Source organism: Melanerpes formicivorus, unplaced genomic scaffold (assembly GCF_026170545.1).
Source record: "Melanerpes formicivorus ecotype bairdi unplaced genomic scaffold, bMelFor1.0.p_v2 SCAF_4, whole genome shotgun sequence".
Lineage (NCBI taxonomy): Eukaryota > Metazoa > Chordata > Aves > Piciformes > Picidae > Melanerpes > Melanerpes formicivorus.
Genome location: NW_027142356.1, coordinates 652,729 through 672,482, shown reverse-complemented (window position 1 = coordinate 672,482; position 19,754 = coordinate 652,729). Strand labels below are relative to the sequence as shown.

The 19,754-nt window shown below is 43.4% G+C and overlaps 1 protein-coding gene across 4 annotated transcripts in view; it reads right to left on the bottom strand.

The window, feature by feature from the left end:
* Positions 1-19,754, bottom strand: part of CCSER1 (coiled-coil serine rich protein 1) — a 556,842-nt gene that overhangs the window by 315,734 nt on the left and 221,354 nt on the right. The window lies entirely within an intron of this gene.

Genomic DNA, 19,754 nt, shown 5'->3' with positions numbered 1-19,754 from the left:
AAAACTAACAAAATACTGGGTTTGAATCATCAGTCAAGAATTTTCCAGCAACTCTGTTGCAGCCACGGTCCTGCTGGGACATGTTCACAGTGCGTAGGATTGCAAAATACTTTCTAGCCAGCGAGTCAGCCACTGTGAGGCACAAACCAACGTGCCTGAGGAAAGCTACTGCAGAAAGCAGCCTCCTGACGTATTGGCACCTCTGAGTGGAGCATGTTTTAGTTTATACACATGGCTGGGTCCTAATGGTTAGTGGGTCAGTGTGAGAGATAAAGAAAGTATATAAAAATCAGGTGCTTTGGGCAATAGATTTTTGGTTACAGCTTTGGTTAGGGACTCTTAGGAACTTCTACTTCTGTTGGATGCTTCTTCTGTTAAGGGCTGCTGGGATTTGTTCAGTAAGTGGGACTCTCAAATTCTGTAATGCTGGGGATTCCACAATGCTGTAATAAAGGACTCCTGAGAGGACTTCAGAGATTCTCTGCCCTCTGCATTTCTGGAATTCCCTTGCTAGAGCAGTAATGGGGTCCATACAGTCATCACCCAACAGGACCCCGTTATCAGGGGCTACTACAGCTACACCAGCACCATGTAATGGGGGGGTAATAACTCCTTGCCTTTGGAAAATACAAGCTCTTTTCAGCTCCCTGACTGAGATCAGCACATCAGACAGTGTGTGTGGTGTGTGTGTCCGTTGTCAGAAATATAATCAACATTTCAAGGAGTCTGAGTTTTGCTTAGAAATGGCCAAACATCTGCCTGGAATATGTGAAGTCATACTGCCTGTGTTGGTGTTCAAACTGTGTTCTCTACCAGGCAAAACCAGCTTTTTGAATGAATCCAGGAACTTCCCAGCTGAGTAGCAAACATGAAGTGCACTTAGATCACTGCTGAACTGCAGTCACCTTCAGGCTGAAGCTTATGGACAACAAAGCAACTCAGACCAGGATGGGAAGCAAGGAATGTCACATCCAACAGGAACTGTGAAACTAACCAAAATTAAATTTGGCCAAGACAGGAGATTTTCTACCAAAAGCACAATGGGGTCTTAACAGACCACAAATGATCAGAATCCTGGTTTTACAATTCATTGAAAACCAGGCACCTCACAGCTACAAGGCCTTAAGATTTCAGTTTGCAATTAAGCTGTAGACACCTGTGTCTCGGTCTGGAGAGGGAAAGAGACTTGGTGCTTTTGAATATTCCCATGTTGTGAAATGAGAGGCACAAACGAGGCCAAAATATTAACAACTAGACTATTGATTACATAAATAAAGTGGATGGATCAGAAGGGAAGAGAGAGAGAGAAGAGGAATTATATTACCACACCACTCACCGCCCCCCCCCCGCCAAGACAGTTTGAGTCTGTGGAGGAAAAGTGCTGCAGGAGATGTTGGGTCTGTAGAGAAAGGGTGCTGAGGCTTTGGCTGGAGAAGCAATGTGGTCCTCTGAGCAGCTTCTTCAGCTCCCTGAGTTGCAGCAGGTGGAACTTAGGACATGGAGAGAGGGTCCAGTCTGCTTCTTCTAGGCTCCATGGCCTCTTTTCTTCAGAGCAGCATCGTCCCAGGCTTTTCCTTCTCTCCTGCTTTTCTTTCTCTGCAGCATTGTCCTTCTCCTGTGGTATCGGTTCTCTGTTTTTCTTCTGTGTTTCTCTTCTGCCAAGCCAGTAGTTGCTCAAGTCTTTTATACAGTTTTTATTCCTTAGGTATCTGTCCAAGTATTGTACCTCTGGAATTCAGGGGCCAGGAAATCATCCAGGTATCATTCCCCAGGAAATCTTTCTGTGTGTTCCTGTGTGTTTGGGCAGGGGTCTGGATGGAGGGGGAGGCCTCCACCCCCTCCTTCTCCATCTACCTGCCCCCACACTCATTGCACATCAGGAAACAGGTGGTGAATCCATTGTCTCACCATCCTCCCTTCCTGGGGAATCTGATGGCTGGAAATGATCTTGTCCTGAAGGCGTGATGGCTGGGTGCTTGGGCCATTGTTGTAGGCCAGCTGCAGTCCAGTTATCCTTTGCTGGGGCATATCTTAATTCATGATGCAATCGCAAGGTGATTTGCATCTAGGATTGGTAGTCAGGATTCCAGTGAGCAAGGTTATCTTGGCACCTTCCAAGAGTCCTTCCAGTGGCTCTACCCAACACATATCAGCTATTGTCTGGGCAAGCAGCAAGTGATTTTATCTTTGTTGAATCACACCAGGAGAGCCAACTTTTAGTCTCTCACAACCTGTTAAATCACAAGCATCAATCTCCTTTTTCTTACAAAGGCCTGCAGGGACAGGACCAGGGGCAATGGCTTCAAACTAGAGCAGAGAAGATTTAGATTGGATGTTAGGAACAAGTTCTGCACCATGAGGGTGGTGGAACACTGGAACAGGTTGCCCAGGGAGGTGGTTGGGGCCCCATCCCTGGAGATATTCAGGGTGAGGCTGGACAGGGCTCTGGGCAACCTGATCTAGCTGGGGATGTCCCTGCTGACTGCAGAGGGGGTAGGACTGGATGAGCTTTGGAGATCCCTTCCAATCCAGACCACTCTGTAACTCTTTAGGGATCCCTTACCTAGGGCAAAAAAAAGGTAGAGGAAAATCTTGTTGATACTGTGCTTTACATTAAAACTTAGATGCTCCTAAAAAACATTATTAGCTGATACACTCATTCCAGGATTGAAAATATGTTATGAAAAAGATGAAAAACAGTGGCATATTACTGTCATCTTCAAAGTTCTCCTACTTGGGGGAAACACAAAGAGATCTCAAGCTTTTGTCGGTTTTTGGTTTTTTTCTTAGTGTTTAGAGCATATCTTTCATCTTTTGAATATGTCATTAAACTCTTTACTCTTTTACATTTTGCTTCTTTTCAAGCTCTTGTCCACATGCAGAGAGGCAATTAAGGACTTTTTGTGTGCAACTGCAAATAGATAGGTTTAATGAGAGTCTCTCACTTACACCACCAGTTTCTCTGATGGAAGACCTATTCAAGAATGCATTAGGCTTCTCACTGAGCCTAGCCATGGACCATTGAAATTATCCATCAAACTCCATTTTCTTAGGAAAAGAAGTTAAGAAAAGAGTTAGCATCAGTGTTTTAATTTCACTCAGAAACCCCCAAAAGCCTTCCTAACCTTTTCTATCAAAGAAGCCAATATAGAAAGTTATCACAGACATGAGAGCTGTGAAGCTTCCATTTATTTTCCTTAGGTAGAGTGAAATAATATTTTATCCAGCACTCTAGGAGCCAGAAACTGACTTTTACCTCACAACCTACAATCTGACCTCAGACTTTGATTCTTTTCTTTGCAATTAGATGAATGCAGTGTATTAGACCATGAACCAATAGTCCTTTGATTCCAAAACAGCTCTTGCCAAGAGGATCCTCTCCACTGTAACTGTGATACACAGTAAGATTCCTTAATAGGTCATCACCAGAGACTGAATCCTGGTTGAAGATCATGAAGCTCCAATACCTGTTCTGAAAGGATAACAACAGGCAATATCCAAGGAGACACAGATTCCTGAATTTTAATATGCTGTCTCATCATTAATAAGACAAAACACTGTTCATGATCACTGTGTATTCCCCAAGCAGGGCCTTCATAAGCAGTACTGGAGGAGACCAGAAACCTCTTTCTTCAATATGTACATGTCACACTCACCCTGGCATGATGGCTGAAGTCACACGTAACTGATGAACCAACACTGCAAACTCCATCCATGCTCAGCACAGAATTTCTGTGCCATACTCATGACAGAAATTTCAGTGTGAACATTGAATAGCTTAAAGCAACACAAAAATACACTTGAGAAACGGTGATCAAGTGTCAGTCGTTTCTGTAGAACCTCTGCTGGTTTAATCACTGCTCATTAATATTCTTAAACAAGTCTCTATTAACAAAACTTTTCCCCTTCTTTGCCCAAGTTGTGGATTTTTTTACCATCCTAAGTTGTATTTCACAGGTGTATTTTACAGATAGATGCAAAGCAAAAATGAACTGCATTGATGATTTATTGCCAGGGCCATGAAGTGACATTATACTAGGAGCAAGAAGCCCAGACAGCAGCTCATGAGGTGAAGGGCTGTGTAAACCAGCACAGTGTCATATGAAGAGACACGATGAAGGTATTGTATGAAAGTCACATGAAGCAGGCAGCCCTTCACTCCAAATTTGTCCCTTCAGTTGTTCTTTGGCTGCACATAATTTACAATATCTTTGTAATCAGTTCAAAATGTTATTGTTGGTGGTGATGGTGGTTGTGGTGTTACTATTATTATTACTAGAGCACTGGTGAACCATGGGCTTTCCCCAGTTTTTGTTTTGCTGTTCTTTTTGTCCAGGCTCTTGTAACTTAAGGGTTTAAAAGAATGTGACAGAGGCCTTCAATATTATTTTCTTTTTCATCATTAAAGCTTGTAGCTTTACAGTATCACCAAGGTTGGAAGAGACCTCAAAGATCATCAAGTCCAACCTGTCACCACAGACCTCATGACTAGACCATGGCACCAAGTGCCACATCCAATCCCCTCTTGAACACCTCCAGGGATGGTGACTCCACCACCTCCCTGGGCAGCACATCCCAATGGCTAACAGCTCTCTCAGGGAAGAACTTTCTCCTCACCTTGAGCCTAAACTTCCCCTGGTGCAGCTTGAGACTGTGTCCTCTTGTTCTGGTGCTGGTTGCCTAGGAGAAGAGACCAACTCCCTCCTGGCTACAACCTCCCTTCAGGTAGTTGTAGACAGCAATGAGGTCTCCCCTGAGCTTCCTCTTCTCCAGGTTAAACAACCCCAGCTCCCTCAGCCTCTCTTCGTAGGGCTTCCTTACTCTTAAGAACTGTGTGGCAACACGAAGCAGAGTACCATGAGAAAACGGTTTAAATTCCAGCCTCCTGTGAGAGTAGTAAACCATGAAAATCTGACATCACTGCAGATGCAGAGCAGTCATTCCTTCAGGCACATCTTTGCAAAACATCTCCATAAAGGTAGAGACAAAAGGCTTGATGTCACTGGGGGGAAAGGGGTGGCATCAATGGAGGATTTCAAAAGCCCCTGGATTTCCTGAAATGCTACCACACCTGCACAAGGCATTTGTTATGGGGTTTTGTGTTTTAAAATACTTGTAACAGAAATTAATGCTGAACCCCCCCCAGGAGGTTTAAGTCGACAGATTTAGAATTTTCAGGTACCAAGACTGCTCCCACAGCTCTGCCAGATGTCCACTGTGGTACAATGTACTGCTGTGCTGTCCCCAAGCATCTTCTGCACCACTGCAACCCAGCTAAGTGCAACTGCTCTTGTCCACAGCATCTTTCAACATTTGCTGCAGATTCAGCCTCCATAAGCCACACAGAGGATTGCTGCCCAGGCTTCTTTGGGACTCCATCCTATGATCTGGCAAGCAACGCAGTTCTCCATCTGACTCCCATCATGAGCTGACAGTACAGTTCAGAAAAAGGAGTTTATGCTTTCACTCAGCATTTTGAAACATGAAAGGCAGTATGTCGATTCTGCAGCAGAACACCACTGCTGGCATGCTCTGTGGAGTCTGACAATAAACACCTGTAAATCAGGCTTTGAAGTGACTCAATGACTGATACAAATCATAAGTACCAGTGTTACAGTTTGGAACTAAACTGTTGTAAACAGAATTTTCCCGAGGCTTGGGCCAGTCCAAGTGGGGTGTGCTCCTCAGACTTCACATTGTAGTAAAGATACATCCATCTCACTCAGCAGGCCTGAAGAAATAGCTGATGCTTTTGTAGAAGTCTGCTCTAGCTTTTTGCTGCTCCACTATGGGCTTTGGGCTGTGCTATCCTCCCTCTGGCCCTGGGTTTGGTTTCTCTAAGGTACAGAGTGGTGGGGAGAGAGCGTCTGTAGTTCTATAGCCTTCTGGGACTCTTTTGTCCGCAGAAGGGGACAGAAAGTGCTGCATTAAGGTTCGGGGGGGGCTGTGCTGTTGTTAAGCTGTGCATATATATGCAAATACACTTTGTACATGTTTATTGCCTTTTATACTTTTGTATGTATTTCCTTTTGTAGATACAATTCCATTTTTACTTCCAATATCTGAGTGGTGAATTTGCTCTGGGGGGCAGATACTAAACAAAGTTACGGGGGGAGGGAGGGTCCAATCCAAGCCATAACAATCAGCATGAGATAAATATCAAACTGTAAAAAATCCTGCTGTCACAATCCCTTTAACCACCCAGGTCCTTACTGCAAACTGAGCAGCAGTTAGTGCAATGCCACAGCATCCCACTTTCACAGAAGATGCTTGTATGGGCAAAGCCTACCCGATTCCCTTCGGGAAAGCCTGCACTCAGATTAACAGACAGACCTGAACCACGACTGAGAACACCATGCTGCAGTTCAGCTTAGAAGATTTGACTCTAAAAACCACCTTCAAAGAACAAAACTTCAAATATGAAATTCTGGGCAAATCCACAAGTAGCATTACCCTCTTTGCAGACATGTCAGTTAGCTTGCTCGCTATGTAATCTCTGCATAGTTGTCACATGAGCATTTGTAAATGAGTTACATACAGGCTTACAATTTAGACACATGCCCTGGAAGAGAGAATGAGGCTGGACAAATAGGCTCTTAGGTAATTGTACATGGGTTTATAGCACCTCAGACTGTCAGTTCTCTAAACCTGGTGAAAAGCTGGTGGGTGGAAAGGAGCTGACACAAACTATTTCTGTGATGGGCAAAACAATTATTGGAACAACCATCAAAGTAAAACCACACAGCTTGACATCGGTGGCTGGCACAACTTTGAGGACGTCTGTGAACAGGAACTGGGGCACATATCACCACAAGATGTATGAAAACCTGGTCAACATGAGAACAAGGTAATTCCCATCTTCAGAAAGGTTTTACCACCTGGGGGTAAAGATTCAGCGAGGTACTTACAGTGAGAAGACAACTGGAAAACAGCCACATGAGAAGTGGGTATTGGCGACACGGTAATACAATTTATGACAAAGCATAGAACTTTCCATTCCTTTTGCTCAACTGTAGCAAGCACTATCAACTGCACATGGCAGCAGGCACCACAGCTCATTAAAGCCATGTAAAATTGCCTGTCCATACCATATTTGTTCATTTGTAGAATTTTGCAGTACTGCAGAAATACTCAAGCAACACAAAAATGCAGTATGATATATGACACAAATGCACAGTCAAGAGCAAAATGAAGCTCCTTGCCCAATCACAGATTTGACAGGGGAAAAAATTAATGGTTTATTTACCTTGTCTGATGTTAATCCTTCTTGATATTCCCCAAGGTCAAGTATATCCACATGAGCTTATGCTTTTATATGAAATTATTATTATAGCACAAGAGATTAAGTTTTTATATTACTTGCATAAGGGGGGGAAAAAAAGAGGATGATTCTCATTCTCAGTCACTCAAGTGAATCTTAGTAGTTTCCACTGTATTTATCTGAACTAAAGCACAATTTATACCAAGGAGTTTTATCTGTGTGGGCATATCACAGTACATTATAGAGGTTGGAAGGGACCTCCAGAGATTACCCAGTCCAACCCCCTGCCAAATCAGGATCACCCAGGGTAATCTGCACAGGAATGCATCCAGGTGGGTTTGGAATGTATCCAGAGAAAAGAGACTCCACAACCTCTCTGTGCAGCCTGTTCCAGGGCTCTGGCACCCTCACTGAAAAGAAGTTTCTCCTCATGATGAGGTGGAATTTTCTATGTTCAAGTTTGCATCCATTGGTCCTTGGCTTATTGCTGTGCACCACTGTGGCCCCCTCCACTTGACCCCCATCTCTCAGCTACTGATAGACATCTATCAGATCCCCTCTCAGCCTTCTCTTCTCCAGACTAAACAGCCCCAGGGCTCTCAGTCTCTCTTCACAGGGGAGATGCTCAAGTCCCCTAAGCATCCTCCTGGCTCTCCCTTGGACTCTCTCCAGCAGCTCTGTGTCTCTCTTCAACTGGGGAGCCCAAAACAGGACTGCAGCTGTGGTCTCAGCAGGGCAGAGTAGAGAGGGAGAGAAACCTCCCTAGCCCTGCTGGCCACACTTTTCTTGCTGCACCCCAGAATCCCATTGGCTCTCTTGGCCCACAGGGCACATTGCTGTCCCATGCAGAACTTGCTGCCCACCAGCACTCCAAGGTCTTTCTTCATGGAGCTGCTCTCCAGCAGGGCAGGCCCTAACCTGCTGTTATTCTTCCCCAGATGCAGGACCCTGCACTTGGTTTTATTGAACTTCATGAGGTTTGCCTCCACCCAGCTTTCAGCCTGTTCAGTTCTTGTTGGATGGCAACACAGCCTGAGGGCTGTCAGCCACCCCCCTCACCCAGTTTGGTATCATCAGGAACCCGCTGAGGGTACTCTCAACCCCTTTAGCCAGGTCGTTGATAAAGATATAGAACAAAACTGGACTCAGTACTGATCCCTGGGGAACACCACTGGCCACAGGCCTCCAAGCTGACTCTCTGCCACTCATGATGATCCTCTGAACTCTGTTGTGGAGCCAGTTTGCAACCCACCTCAGGGACCAACCAGGCAAATGCATGCCTGGCACCTAAAAGAAGTTAGTTATTGCATGATGTATCTTCTCATCATACTCACACCATTTCTAAATTCAAAGCATGCAAACTTGGCAATACTGATTAGATGTCAGTCACAAATCAGAGTAATGCCTGTGCACTTGTTCAGAGATTCCAGCTGTTTACACTGCTCACCATCACTTTGGCTTTGGATATCCTAAACACATACTTCCATGAGCAAAAAACAAAAGCAACCAACCAAGCAAGTAACTCTAGAGAAAGAACACGATTTTTTGGAGGTACTTTAGGTTATAGAGCTGCTCATTTCCAATGACTGGAACAGAAACGTTGAGCTCTTTCCTCAAAATTCATCTGATGGACCGTGTGCCCCTACAGCAAGTGCACAAGATGTGGCTTACCTGCTTATCCTCATGCAAGCAGGTAAGACAGCAAAGGGCACTGCATTGTAAGAACCAATGGGCAGAGGGCACAAAAAGCATCTGAAAGCAGCTTTTGCCAATGGAACATTATATAGGTGTCATATACCATCAGGAAATCTATGCAAGACCAACGAGCTTTTTGTCTTTTGCTGTGGTTCCCAATGACTTCTCTGCTCCCCAGATCTTGCATGCTGCTGCATACTGCTAATAATGAAATGTTTAAACAGAACATTTTAACACAACTTTTCTCTTGCAGGGTGATACCAACCCAGTCAGATTCTTCCTTTCTTTAATGACTTTATAATGAAATGCTCTCAACAGTGAGAAAATTGAGATTTAAAGTAATATCGCTGGGTTTCAGACAGCAGGGATCCACTTGAACAAGGTGAGAAAATATATCTGAACAGAGTCACTTTGCTTCAGCTAGCACCTCATGATTTCAGGATTAGAAAAGGCAACAAAGGAACAGGGGAGGGGAGTCGAGGGGAGGGGAGGGAGGAAAAAAAGAAAGCATTTGTCTTAGCTTGGCAATGACAGTAAGTTACAAACCAAACTACTCAATGACATAAACTAGCCAGGCAAGATCATGGAACAGGTCATCTTGAGTGCAATCACACAGCACTTACAGGATGGCCAAGGGATCAGGCTCAGCCAGCATGGATTTAGGAAGGGCAGGTCCTGCCTGACCAACCTGATCTCCTTCTATGATCAGGTGACTGCCTGGTGGATGTGGGGCAGGCTGTTGATGTAGTCTACCTGGACCTCAGCAAGGCCTTTGACACCGTCCCCCATAGCAAACTCCTGGCCAAGCTGTCAGCCCATGGCTTGGACAGCAGCACTCTGAGCTGGGTTAGGAACTGGCTGGATGGCCGAGCCCAGAGAGTGGTGGTGAATGGTGCCACAGCCAGCTGGTGGCCAGTCAGTAGTGGAGTCCCCCAAGGATCAGTGCTGGGCTCCATGCTCTTTAACATCTTTATTGACGATCTGGATGAGGGCATTGAGTCCATCAGCAGTAAATTTGCTGATGACACCAAGCTGGGGGCAGGAGTTGATCTGCTGGAGGGTAGAGAGGCTTTGCAGAGAGACCTCGACAGGCTGGACAGATGGGCAGAGTCCAAGGGCAGGAGATAGAACACATCCAAGTGCCAGGTTCTGCACATTGGCCACAGCAACCCCATGCAGTGCTACAGGCTGGGGTCAGAGTGGCTGAGAGCAGCCAGGCAGAGAGGGACCTGGGGATACTGGTTGATGGTGGGCTGAACATGAGCCTGCAGTGTGCCCAGGCAGCCAGGAGGGCCAATGGCATCCTGGCCTGCATCAGGAACAGTGTGGCCAGCAGGAGCAGGGAGGTCATTCTGCCCCTGTACACTGCACTGGTTAGGCCACACCTCGAGTCCTGTGTCCAGTTCTGGGCCCCTCAGTTTAGGAAGGAGGTTGACTTGCTGGAACGAGTCCAGAGAAGGGCAACAAAGTTGGTGAGGGGTTTGGAACACAGCCCTGTGAGGAGAGGCTGAGGGAGCTGTGGTTGCTTAGCCTGGAGAGGAGGAGGCTCAGGGGTGACCTTATTTCTCTCTACAACTACCTGAAGGGAGGTTGCAGACAGGCAGAGGTTGGTCTCTTCTCCCAGGCAGCCAGCACCAGAACAAGAGGACACAGTCTCAGGCTGCACCAGGGGAGGTTCAGGCTGGAGGTCAGGAGGAAGTTTTACACAGAGAGAGTGATTGCCCATTGGAATGGGCTGCCCGGGGAGGTGGTGGAGTCGCCGTCACTGGAGGTGTTCAGGAGGAAACTTGCTAGGGTGCTTGGTGCCATGGTTTAGTTGATTAGGTGGTGCTGGATGATAGGTTGGACACGATGATCTTGAAGGTCTCTTCCAACCTGGTCTATTCTATTCTATTCTATTCTATTCTATTCTATTCTATTCTATTCTATTCTATTCTATTCTATTCTGCTCTATTCTATTCTATTCACAGCATTCTGGTATAATTTTTTGCTCCCAACCACACATGGACTCTGCACATTAAATGATACATTTGTCCTTCCTTGTGAAGCAACATTTAAAAATTGCTACCTCTGCAGCTCCTGCCAAGCACACTGGACATCAGCTGGACCTTTGGACTAGGTCATCATAAATGAGCCTAGACAGAAGACAAATTTGTAAATGTGATAGATCTACACTTCACAAAATATGGCAAAGGCAATGCAATAGCTATGGTTCCTGTACCGGTGGTGCTGCAGAACTGGCACACAGCCTGAAGTGAAACACACTCCAGGGGAGGTTAAGAGACAAAGCAGCTGTCTCCCACCCCTGCCAGCCCCCAGGCTATTACAATTCTACAGCCACACTCAGTGAGTTTCCAAGAATCTCTCACCATGAAGTAAAAGAGATACTAAAGGAAGATATTCAGCCCCTGAAAACTTAGCGATATCTAGTGCAGTTTGACTGCTTATCTCACAATTGAGTTAATGCCCAGGCACTCTGCCTTTGGCTGATGCCTTCAGTGCGGAGCCATTCCTTCTCACAACAGCCTTCTATTCATTTGAGACATTCCCTGGTACTGCAACCTACAACTCAGCATTAATTAAAGTCATCTACACCATTTATTCTCAGCGCAGATGAAGCTCTAATGTCAGACATCTAACAATACCACTGGCTCCTTAGATCTCCCACAGTACTGCTATTCTGTTGCTTAATTAGATTTGCTCACTCCTGCATTGTAATAAACAGGGATCAGATCTGGTGTGCGCCCAGACCACTACATTTAATTAAACATAAATGGTTCATACTAAGCCCGCAGGTATGCATGGATAACTCCCTTCAGCTGAGCCACTGATTTCAATTCCCACTGACCAATTTCCTTTCATTTGAAGAACAAAACAATGACCCACAGTTCAAGTCTGAATAAGGCGGAGGCAAATTTAATGCGCAGTGAACACTGCATTTCAGGGAAGATTTTGATCTGGAGTGACGACAAGACACTTCAGGGCTTTGACATCATAGAACTTTTTTTACAGTGAAGGATTCAATTTCATAAAAGATGTGTCCATAAATTGTCAATATTAGTATCCTTTATTGAACAGAAGGTGAATGCAACTTTTGAATTTCCACTTTATGGAACTGTATCCACAGGCTAAGACTTTGGCCTCCCCTGACTCAACACTTCTGAGATTCTCTTTCAAGCAGCAGCACAAAACAAATCAGCTAAGGGAACACTGCTGTGGGATCATCAGTTAAAGCAGGGCCAACAAATATGTGCAGTCCAGAATTCAGTAGAAAATCAGCAGTGGAATAATGAATCTACTTTCAATGATTTCTTATTATAAAAATGTTCTCATCTTCTCTTTTCAGCTTGTGTAGCCAGGTGGGGGTTGGTCTCTTATCCCCTGCAACCTGTGACAGAACAAGAGGGCAGTCTCAAGCTGTGGCGGGGGAGGTTTAGCCTGGATGTTAGGAAGAAATTGTTCCCAGAAAGAGAGATTGGCCATTGGGATGTGCTGCCCAGGGAGGTGGTGGAGTCACCATCACTGGAAGTGTTTAAAAAAGACTGGATGAGGCACTCAGTGCCATGGTTTAGTTGATGAGATGATGTTGGGTGCTAGGTTGGACTTGATGATCTCAAGGGCCTTTTCCGACCTGCTTAATTTTGTATTCTATAAAATTACTAATAAGTTGAGATCCCTTTTATTGATGGACTCCAGGCTGATATGAAGTTATCCACAGGACAGCAATGTGCCCTGTAAGCCAAGGTGGCCAATGGTATACTTTGGTGTATTAAGAAGTTTGTGGCCAGTAGGTAAAGAGAGGTTCTTCTCTTCCTCCTCCACTACTCAGCCTTAGTTAGACCACATATGGAATACTGTGTACAGTTCTGGGCTCCCCAGTTCAAGAGGGATAGGGAACTACTGGAGGCAGTTCAACAGTGGGCTACAAGGATGATTAAGGAAAGGGGGGTGTTTAGTCTGGAGAAGAGAAGGCTGAGAGGGGACCTTCTGAATGTCTACAAATCTCTGAAGGGAGAATGCAGACAGACTCTTCAGTGATGCTCAGTGACCTAACAAGGGATAACAGATGTAAACTCAATCACAGGAAATTCCTTCTTAGTATAAGAAAAGCCTTTCATACCATAAAGTTGATGGTGCACTGGAATAGGCAGCCCAGAGAGCTTGTAGAGTCTCCTCTTCTAGAGATCTTCAACACCCACCTGGAGGTGTTCCTGTGTGACCTGCCCTACATGGTCCCGCTTTGCAGTGGGGTTGGACACAATGATCTCTGGAGAATCCTTCCAGTCCCTAGCATTCTGTGGCTCCATGATTACTGAGATTTGTTCATAGTTGAGACATAATTTAATCACAGTTCCTAATGGGTTGAAATTTGGTTTAAGGATTGCCAAAGAAGGATTAATTTTACACTGGACATACAAAGTAAAGACACAAAGAGCAGAGGACTCTTGGTTATTCTCTTTTGTTACTCAAGGAAACTGGCTTTGACAGGGATGGTTCTTACAAAGATCCTACTTCTTACTAACATCTACTGTAGCATGCTAATTCTTCCACATCATTTTTCAGCAGCTCAGAAACCATTAAAATAAATGTCTGAGTGCAGTAAATACTGTAAACAACAACCTGTGCTACAACCTTGTAGTCTGAAAACACATTAATCGACTTAAAACACATCTTTTACCATCTCCTCACCAAAGCATTTCTGTCAAGCTACAAGTCAGCTAGCAAGGATTAGGACTGTGAGGGCAAAAAGCTCCTGAAGCAGATTTGCCATTAATAAAACCCTTTTATTTTAAGTATAGTGGTTTTATTTCAGCTATTTCCTGCTTCATTCCTTTGCTCCAGACATTATCACCTCTCCCTCAGCTTCCACTTTCAGGTTCTGCTCCTGAGTGATGCCAAAACAAGTAGGTGTATCCTAATGGGTATTTCCTAAAATCTCAAGGTGGGACTGGGAAGAGGATGATGGAATAAGGAAGACATGAACCTCACTTTTCATCATCCATAGCTAACTATTGTGTAAGCAGATGCTTCACACAGACAGTGCTGGCAGCTTGGGAAAACTATGCAGTATCCAGGAATCTTTCCCCAAATGCTATGGTAGACTGCAAGATTGTAGGTTAACCTTGTGATAGTTTCACATACCTCCTTTGCTGCTGGAAGGTTTCAGTGCTGTGTTAAAAAGCACAGTGAACAAAGTTTGGAGGCTGTAGAAGCTGATACTTGCCTGCAAAAGATTCTATACAAGGTGCAGACCTGATTCAACTACAGTACTGTGAGTAACTTCTTCACTTTTTCAAGATGTGATTTGGAATCTGTCAGAAAGGTTAAGATCCAGATTAAGCATCCCCACCTGGAGAAGTAAGATCTTAAGTATCTAATAACTAATACTTAGTTAGAACTTCATTATGCTGAAAGCTTTCAGTCCTCCCTTGTGAAATCACCACAGGTAGCAAATGGATTTATAAGTACAATTAATATCCAAAGTGGATTAAAAGTGGATGGAATGAAGGACAAAAAAGGTAAGAGATCATAGAATTTCTTTAATGCTTAAAATGGTACAAGATATTTTTGTTCACTATACAATCTTTGCCTTAAAAACAATTTAAATGATTGAAAATACAGAGAAAGTCTATTCATTATAAGGACACAACCTTCACCTGTTTCAATTACAGTTTTGTCCTTTCCATCTCCACAGAATCACAGAATGGTCTGGGTTGGAAGGGACCTCCAAAGATCATCCAGTCCAATCCTCTCTGCAGTAAGCAGGGACATCCTCCACTAGATCAGGCTGCCCAGAGCCCTGAATAGCTAAAGCTTTATGACTAGTTCTGTTGGAAATAAGAACACTTTTACCTTTAATTTGTTTCTCTGTTTTCAATACTTATTTGCCTAAAGTCATTTAAATATTGCCATGCAAAAGTATTCATATTTCCATTTCACAGACATGTATCATCCCAGTTTGCTTTACTGAATGAAAGCACACTGGATAAAACAGCACAAGCTTGCCACAAGACTTATGCACAGGATTAAATTTCAATGGCTCAGTAACTTGCTTAAGTATGCAGATCTTCATAGAGCTGCAGCTGAATTTTTAAAACATATTAACATATATTTCAGACTTAGATGAAAGTGCGTTTATGGTAAGTTACACTTTCTGCAAAACTCAATACATAAAATGTGTGACTTCCATACATGGGAGTAACACAGAAGAGAATTTGCCAGTCTTCTGTATCCAAGTTTTCTCATCTTTCAGTGGGGGATTTGAGCATCAAAGCTCTATAAATCCAATTGGTTTCTATGAACTTTGCTGAGTGTGCAACTTGCTAATACACACAGCAATGATAACAAAGCATGTCCAAGATGGGACTCAAAGCTCAATGGCTACTTGATTTCAAAACATACTATTCCTAGATGGTAAAGGCCCCCATTTTCCAAGCACACATATGGATAACGATATGTGTTCTCTACTAGTTCTTGGAAGTCAGAGTAGCAGCGCTAATCCAGGGCAGTACAAATTACTGGGCAAAGCCACTCTATATAATATAGGATCTGGCATTTTATCATTAAATTCAGAGATGTTTTCATGGCAGGAAATTGAAGTCTACAAAGCATCTCTCAAAGGCAGCTGTTCTACTGTCTTACCACTGTATTTGCATTAATAGAAGAAATGGGAAGGGAGATTGAAATCAGTCTTTTTAAGACTGGGCAACAGCTGCCACATTCTATATGTATCTAGCTATATAACTCATGATTTAAAGTTCCTACTTTTAACTATGTTAATCCATCAGGCTCTTTAGGAAGAGGCAACCTCAGGACACTCATGATATTCAAATCAAGGTTTCCCTGCCAATTTTGTCTGACCCAAGGGGGTTTTTATTTATTTTTGCCATGGCAGATGGCTAAAGCCATTGTGAACTAAATTTTAAAGAATACAGCCTTTGACCACTATGTGAATGTGGTCATACAGCCAACAATATACTGCCAAGGTGACAGATCTTTAGAACAGACAGGAATATTTTAGGTGTGCTTAACTGAACAAGTTTATCCCTGTGTCATCAATATACAATGGGATTCATGACCCCAAGAAACCTGAGTAGACAGCCAGACAGCAAACCTGCTTTTCTCCTCAGCATTCATAGGACAGGCAAGGCTGAAGTGCATTTTTTCACCAGCAGTCCTGATCACAAAATACATATTCCTGTTGGAAGAGAATGTCCTAATATAAGCAAGTACAGATTCATTACTTGTTGCTTCATAAAACATAGTAGCTCTACCATAGTAGCTAAGCCCTTTGTGTAACAAAATCAGGATGACTGAACAAAGATTTGCATGTTACTCTGTTCACATAACACATTAATCAGTAGGCTAGATAGAAAACATCAAGTTCTTTCCCTCCAGCACCGACGAAGATTCTATAGAATGAGGGCTACAACACAGAAGAAAAAAAAACACCTAAATCATACTTCATAAAAGTATCTCAAGCATTGATAACTGCATGAATAGCAACAACAAAATGCTCTGAAAGCAATCTGCTCTCATTTCCAGGTAGCTAGGTGGCACTATGTAACTAATACCAATGGTGATATGCAGACACACTCCAACTAATTTAAGCATTCCATTCCAGCTAAACTATTCCATTTTTTCAGTCAAACTAACAACTGCACAAGAAAATACCAGAGCTGTTTCTAGGATCCAAAGAAGGTTGCTCAGCAGCTACTTTAGGTTTCTTGTCATGGCACTGTATTTAACCACTGACATCTACAGGCATAGCTGCATATATTATTTGGGAAATATCTCTGCAGCTTCACTGTTATGAGACAAGACACCTCTAAGGATAAGCAATGGAACCACCTCAGATAGACTGAGTTATTGGCACAGGCATGAAAATCATAAATACCTTTTAAGACAGAGATATCCAAAAACATAATCAGCTGATCCCATAAGAATAACTCTGCCAGGCTTCCTCCTGGGCATAAAAGCAAGCTTTCTGAAAGGCCATTTTGCCCTCTGCTTACTTTGCAAAGTTTGTTTAAGAAAACAGGTAAACCTAGCAAGTCAAGCATGCCCCCTACAAGAATATCAGATGCAAGGCTATTTTTCCTTCAGTGAAAAGAAACCCATCTTTCTATGAAATCCTGACTGCCCCAAGTCGCAGGAGTACCTGTAACCCCATCAATGAAGGCTTAGTCATGCCTCAGCTCGAGTTAGTTTTCTCTAACCGAAGTATGCCAAGTTATCTATTAACAGGTGTACTCCCTCTCTTTTCTTGTCTAAAGCTAGACTACTTCTGTATCTTTTATAGTTTCATAGTTTCATAGTTTCATTCAGGGTTGGAAGGGACCACAAGGATCATCTAGTTCCAACCCCCCTGCCACGGGCAGGGACACCCCACACTAGATCAGGCTGGCCAGAGCCTCATCCAGCCTGGGCTTAAACACCCCCAGGGACGGGGCCTCGACCACCTCCCTGGACAACCCATTCCAGGGTTTCACCACTCCCATGGTGAAGAACCTCCTCCTCCTTTATTGTGGTTTTGACATGTTCTGAGGTCATCTTTGAAGCAACTGTCAACACACAAAGAAGAATGGCCCTTGCTTTCAGTCAGTGCTATCAAAGGTAGCCACAGGAAGTACCTCAGTGCATGCAGCTCCCAGCACACACAAACTGGCAGCACTGCTCTCTTCCCTGTGGTACCACGAGGCTGCATGACAGGAAACAGGGCTCAAACAAGGAAAGCTTTCAAGAAGAGAATATTGACCCGCAAACTCATTTCAGCTCTGTTAGCAAGCTTTCTGCAGGCAGCACAACAGATTTGTCTCCATTCCCATTAAAGGCACTTTCCTCAGCTTTTCAGCCCAGTGCTGAACAGGCTCAGGATGGTAATGAAGCAGTGTATGATAATCGCCACAGCTGTACCTTTGGAGTGCATGGCCTCTGCAGTGATGCTCCACAGGAATTTCACACAGGAGTACTTTCAGACATCAGCACAAAGCCATCTGTAACACAATTTACTAGCTTCACAGCACCCAAACTCTCCTTCTTCATGGATGAGGATGACAAGGTCCAGAGCTCAGTGGTACCCAGGATTATCTCGTTCTAGTAGTTTTCTGTTCATACTTTCTTCACAGCAGTTTGGAGATAGATTGTGAAATTTAAGCTTATGATCTAAACAAATGACTGTGGGTGAAAGAGAAAAGCAACTGTAAAGAGATGTGTTTGCTTTCCTCAAAATGCAGAACCCAGAAAATTTCAGCTTCAAACATTATGGCTGCAAGGTATCAAACATTCCCTCACTTTTTAAAGGTGACTTATGAGAGAAGAGGAACTGCACACAGGCAGGGACAGTAAAGGTTCCAAACAAGCAAAAGCAGTTCTAAATGTAGAGACTTGCCCCTCACTCATGCTTGCACATCAGGTCTCTGAACCACACCGAAGCATTTCCCACCCCAACAAAGCCTTTCTTGATTCCTTTATGCAACCATGAAAAATGCTGCACATCATTCTCATAATAAATGTTACATGCAAAACAAAAGAGCTGCTCTAAGTATATATCCTCAGTGCCCCTTAACATGCAGTTCCCAGCATACAGTACACTTACTCTAGTGCTGAACAATCTGTATGGCTCTCTGCACTGCAAGCTAGGCACTCTTATTTCACAATGAAGCACAGAAAATAAGATTACATGTTTAGTAGAGTGTAAGTAGCTGCTGGGGTGCAGTTCAGTGCCAATGCAATTTGAAAGAGGCAGGCAGCAGTGATACATGATACTGTTTCATGTAGATTTAAATAACAGTTGCTGATATACTTCCCAAACAGTTTTTTTTTTCCTTTTAAATGAAATCAAAGAGCCTCCTCCTTTTTTAAATGTCTCGTCATACCATGAAAGCAAGGGTGCTAATCGACTTCAGCTACAGTTTCCCTCACTCCCAGAGACCAAATTTTAGTTGTTTTGAAACCCTGCAGGTTGTGCCAGGACTGAGCATTCCTCATGATTAAGCTTTTAAAACTTAGTCAATGGATTTATAAGAGCTCTGATTTAGATCAAGTATAAAAGATGCTTTAAATGTTTGCATTTATTGTTTTATTTGCTGCAGACATAACGCTACACATTCTCACCCCGCTGACATTCTTTCTTTGAACAAAGAGAAACTGAGGTAAAAAAACAATATTTAGAGCCAAAAAAACAATAGAACTAATGTTAACACCTTGCTTAGCAATATTATTAAGCAGAACACGCACAAAGTGACTATTTGAAAGCATTTAAGCTTTAGTGAAGTACAGAACTGATAATTTTTCACCTCTAGCTTGTACATTCATTATTTGCAGGTTAAGAGAATAAAGAGAAAAGTATGCCATAGGAAATGTGAATCTGTAACAGAGATGTCCCGGTCTAAGTAAGATTTATGAGATAGGATTAGATCTCTTGCAAATGGCCACAAACATGAAATAACTCATCCACATTGCTCTTTCATTCACTAATCCTCTTTGCAAGGCATTTTCTGCTACACAACTCGAAACCTCCAACTCCAAAAATTAGCAGCAGAAAAACGGGACAAAAGCAGGGAGAGGGAACACAAAAACACTGATACATTGCAGAGAGATATTTAAAAGCTTTTGCTTTGAACATTTCACATTATTTAGTTGTCTTCTTGGAAAGCTCTCTTGGCTTCTTTGACTCAGAAGAACACAATTTCTCTTGTCTATACACAGTGGTTTGTAATGCTGAAAATGTTCGTTAACTGTTCCCATAGTAACCAAACCCATTCTATGATAGGTATTTAATTCTTGCCTTTTCCAG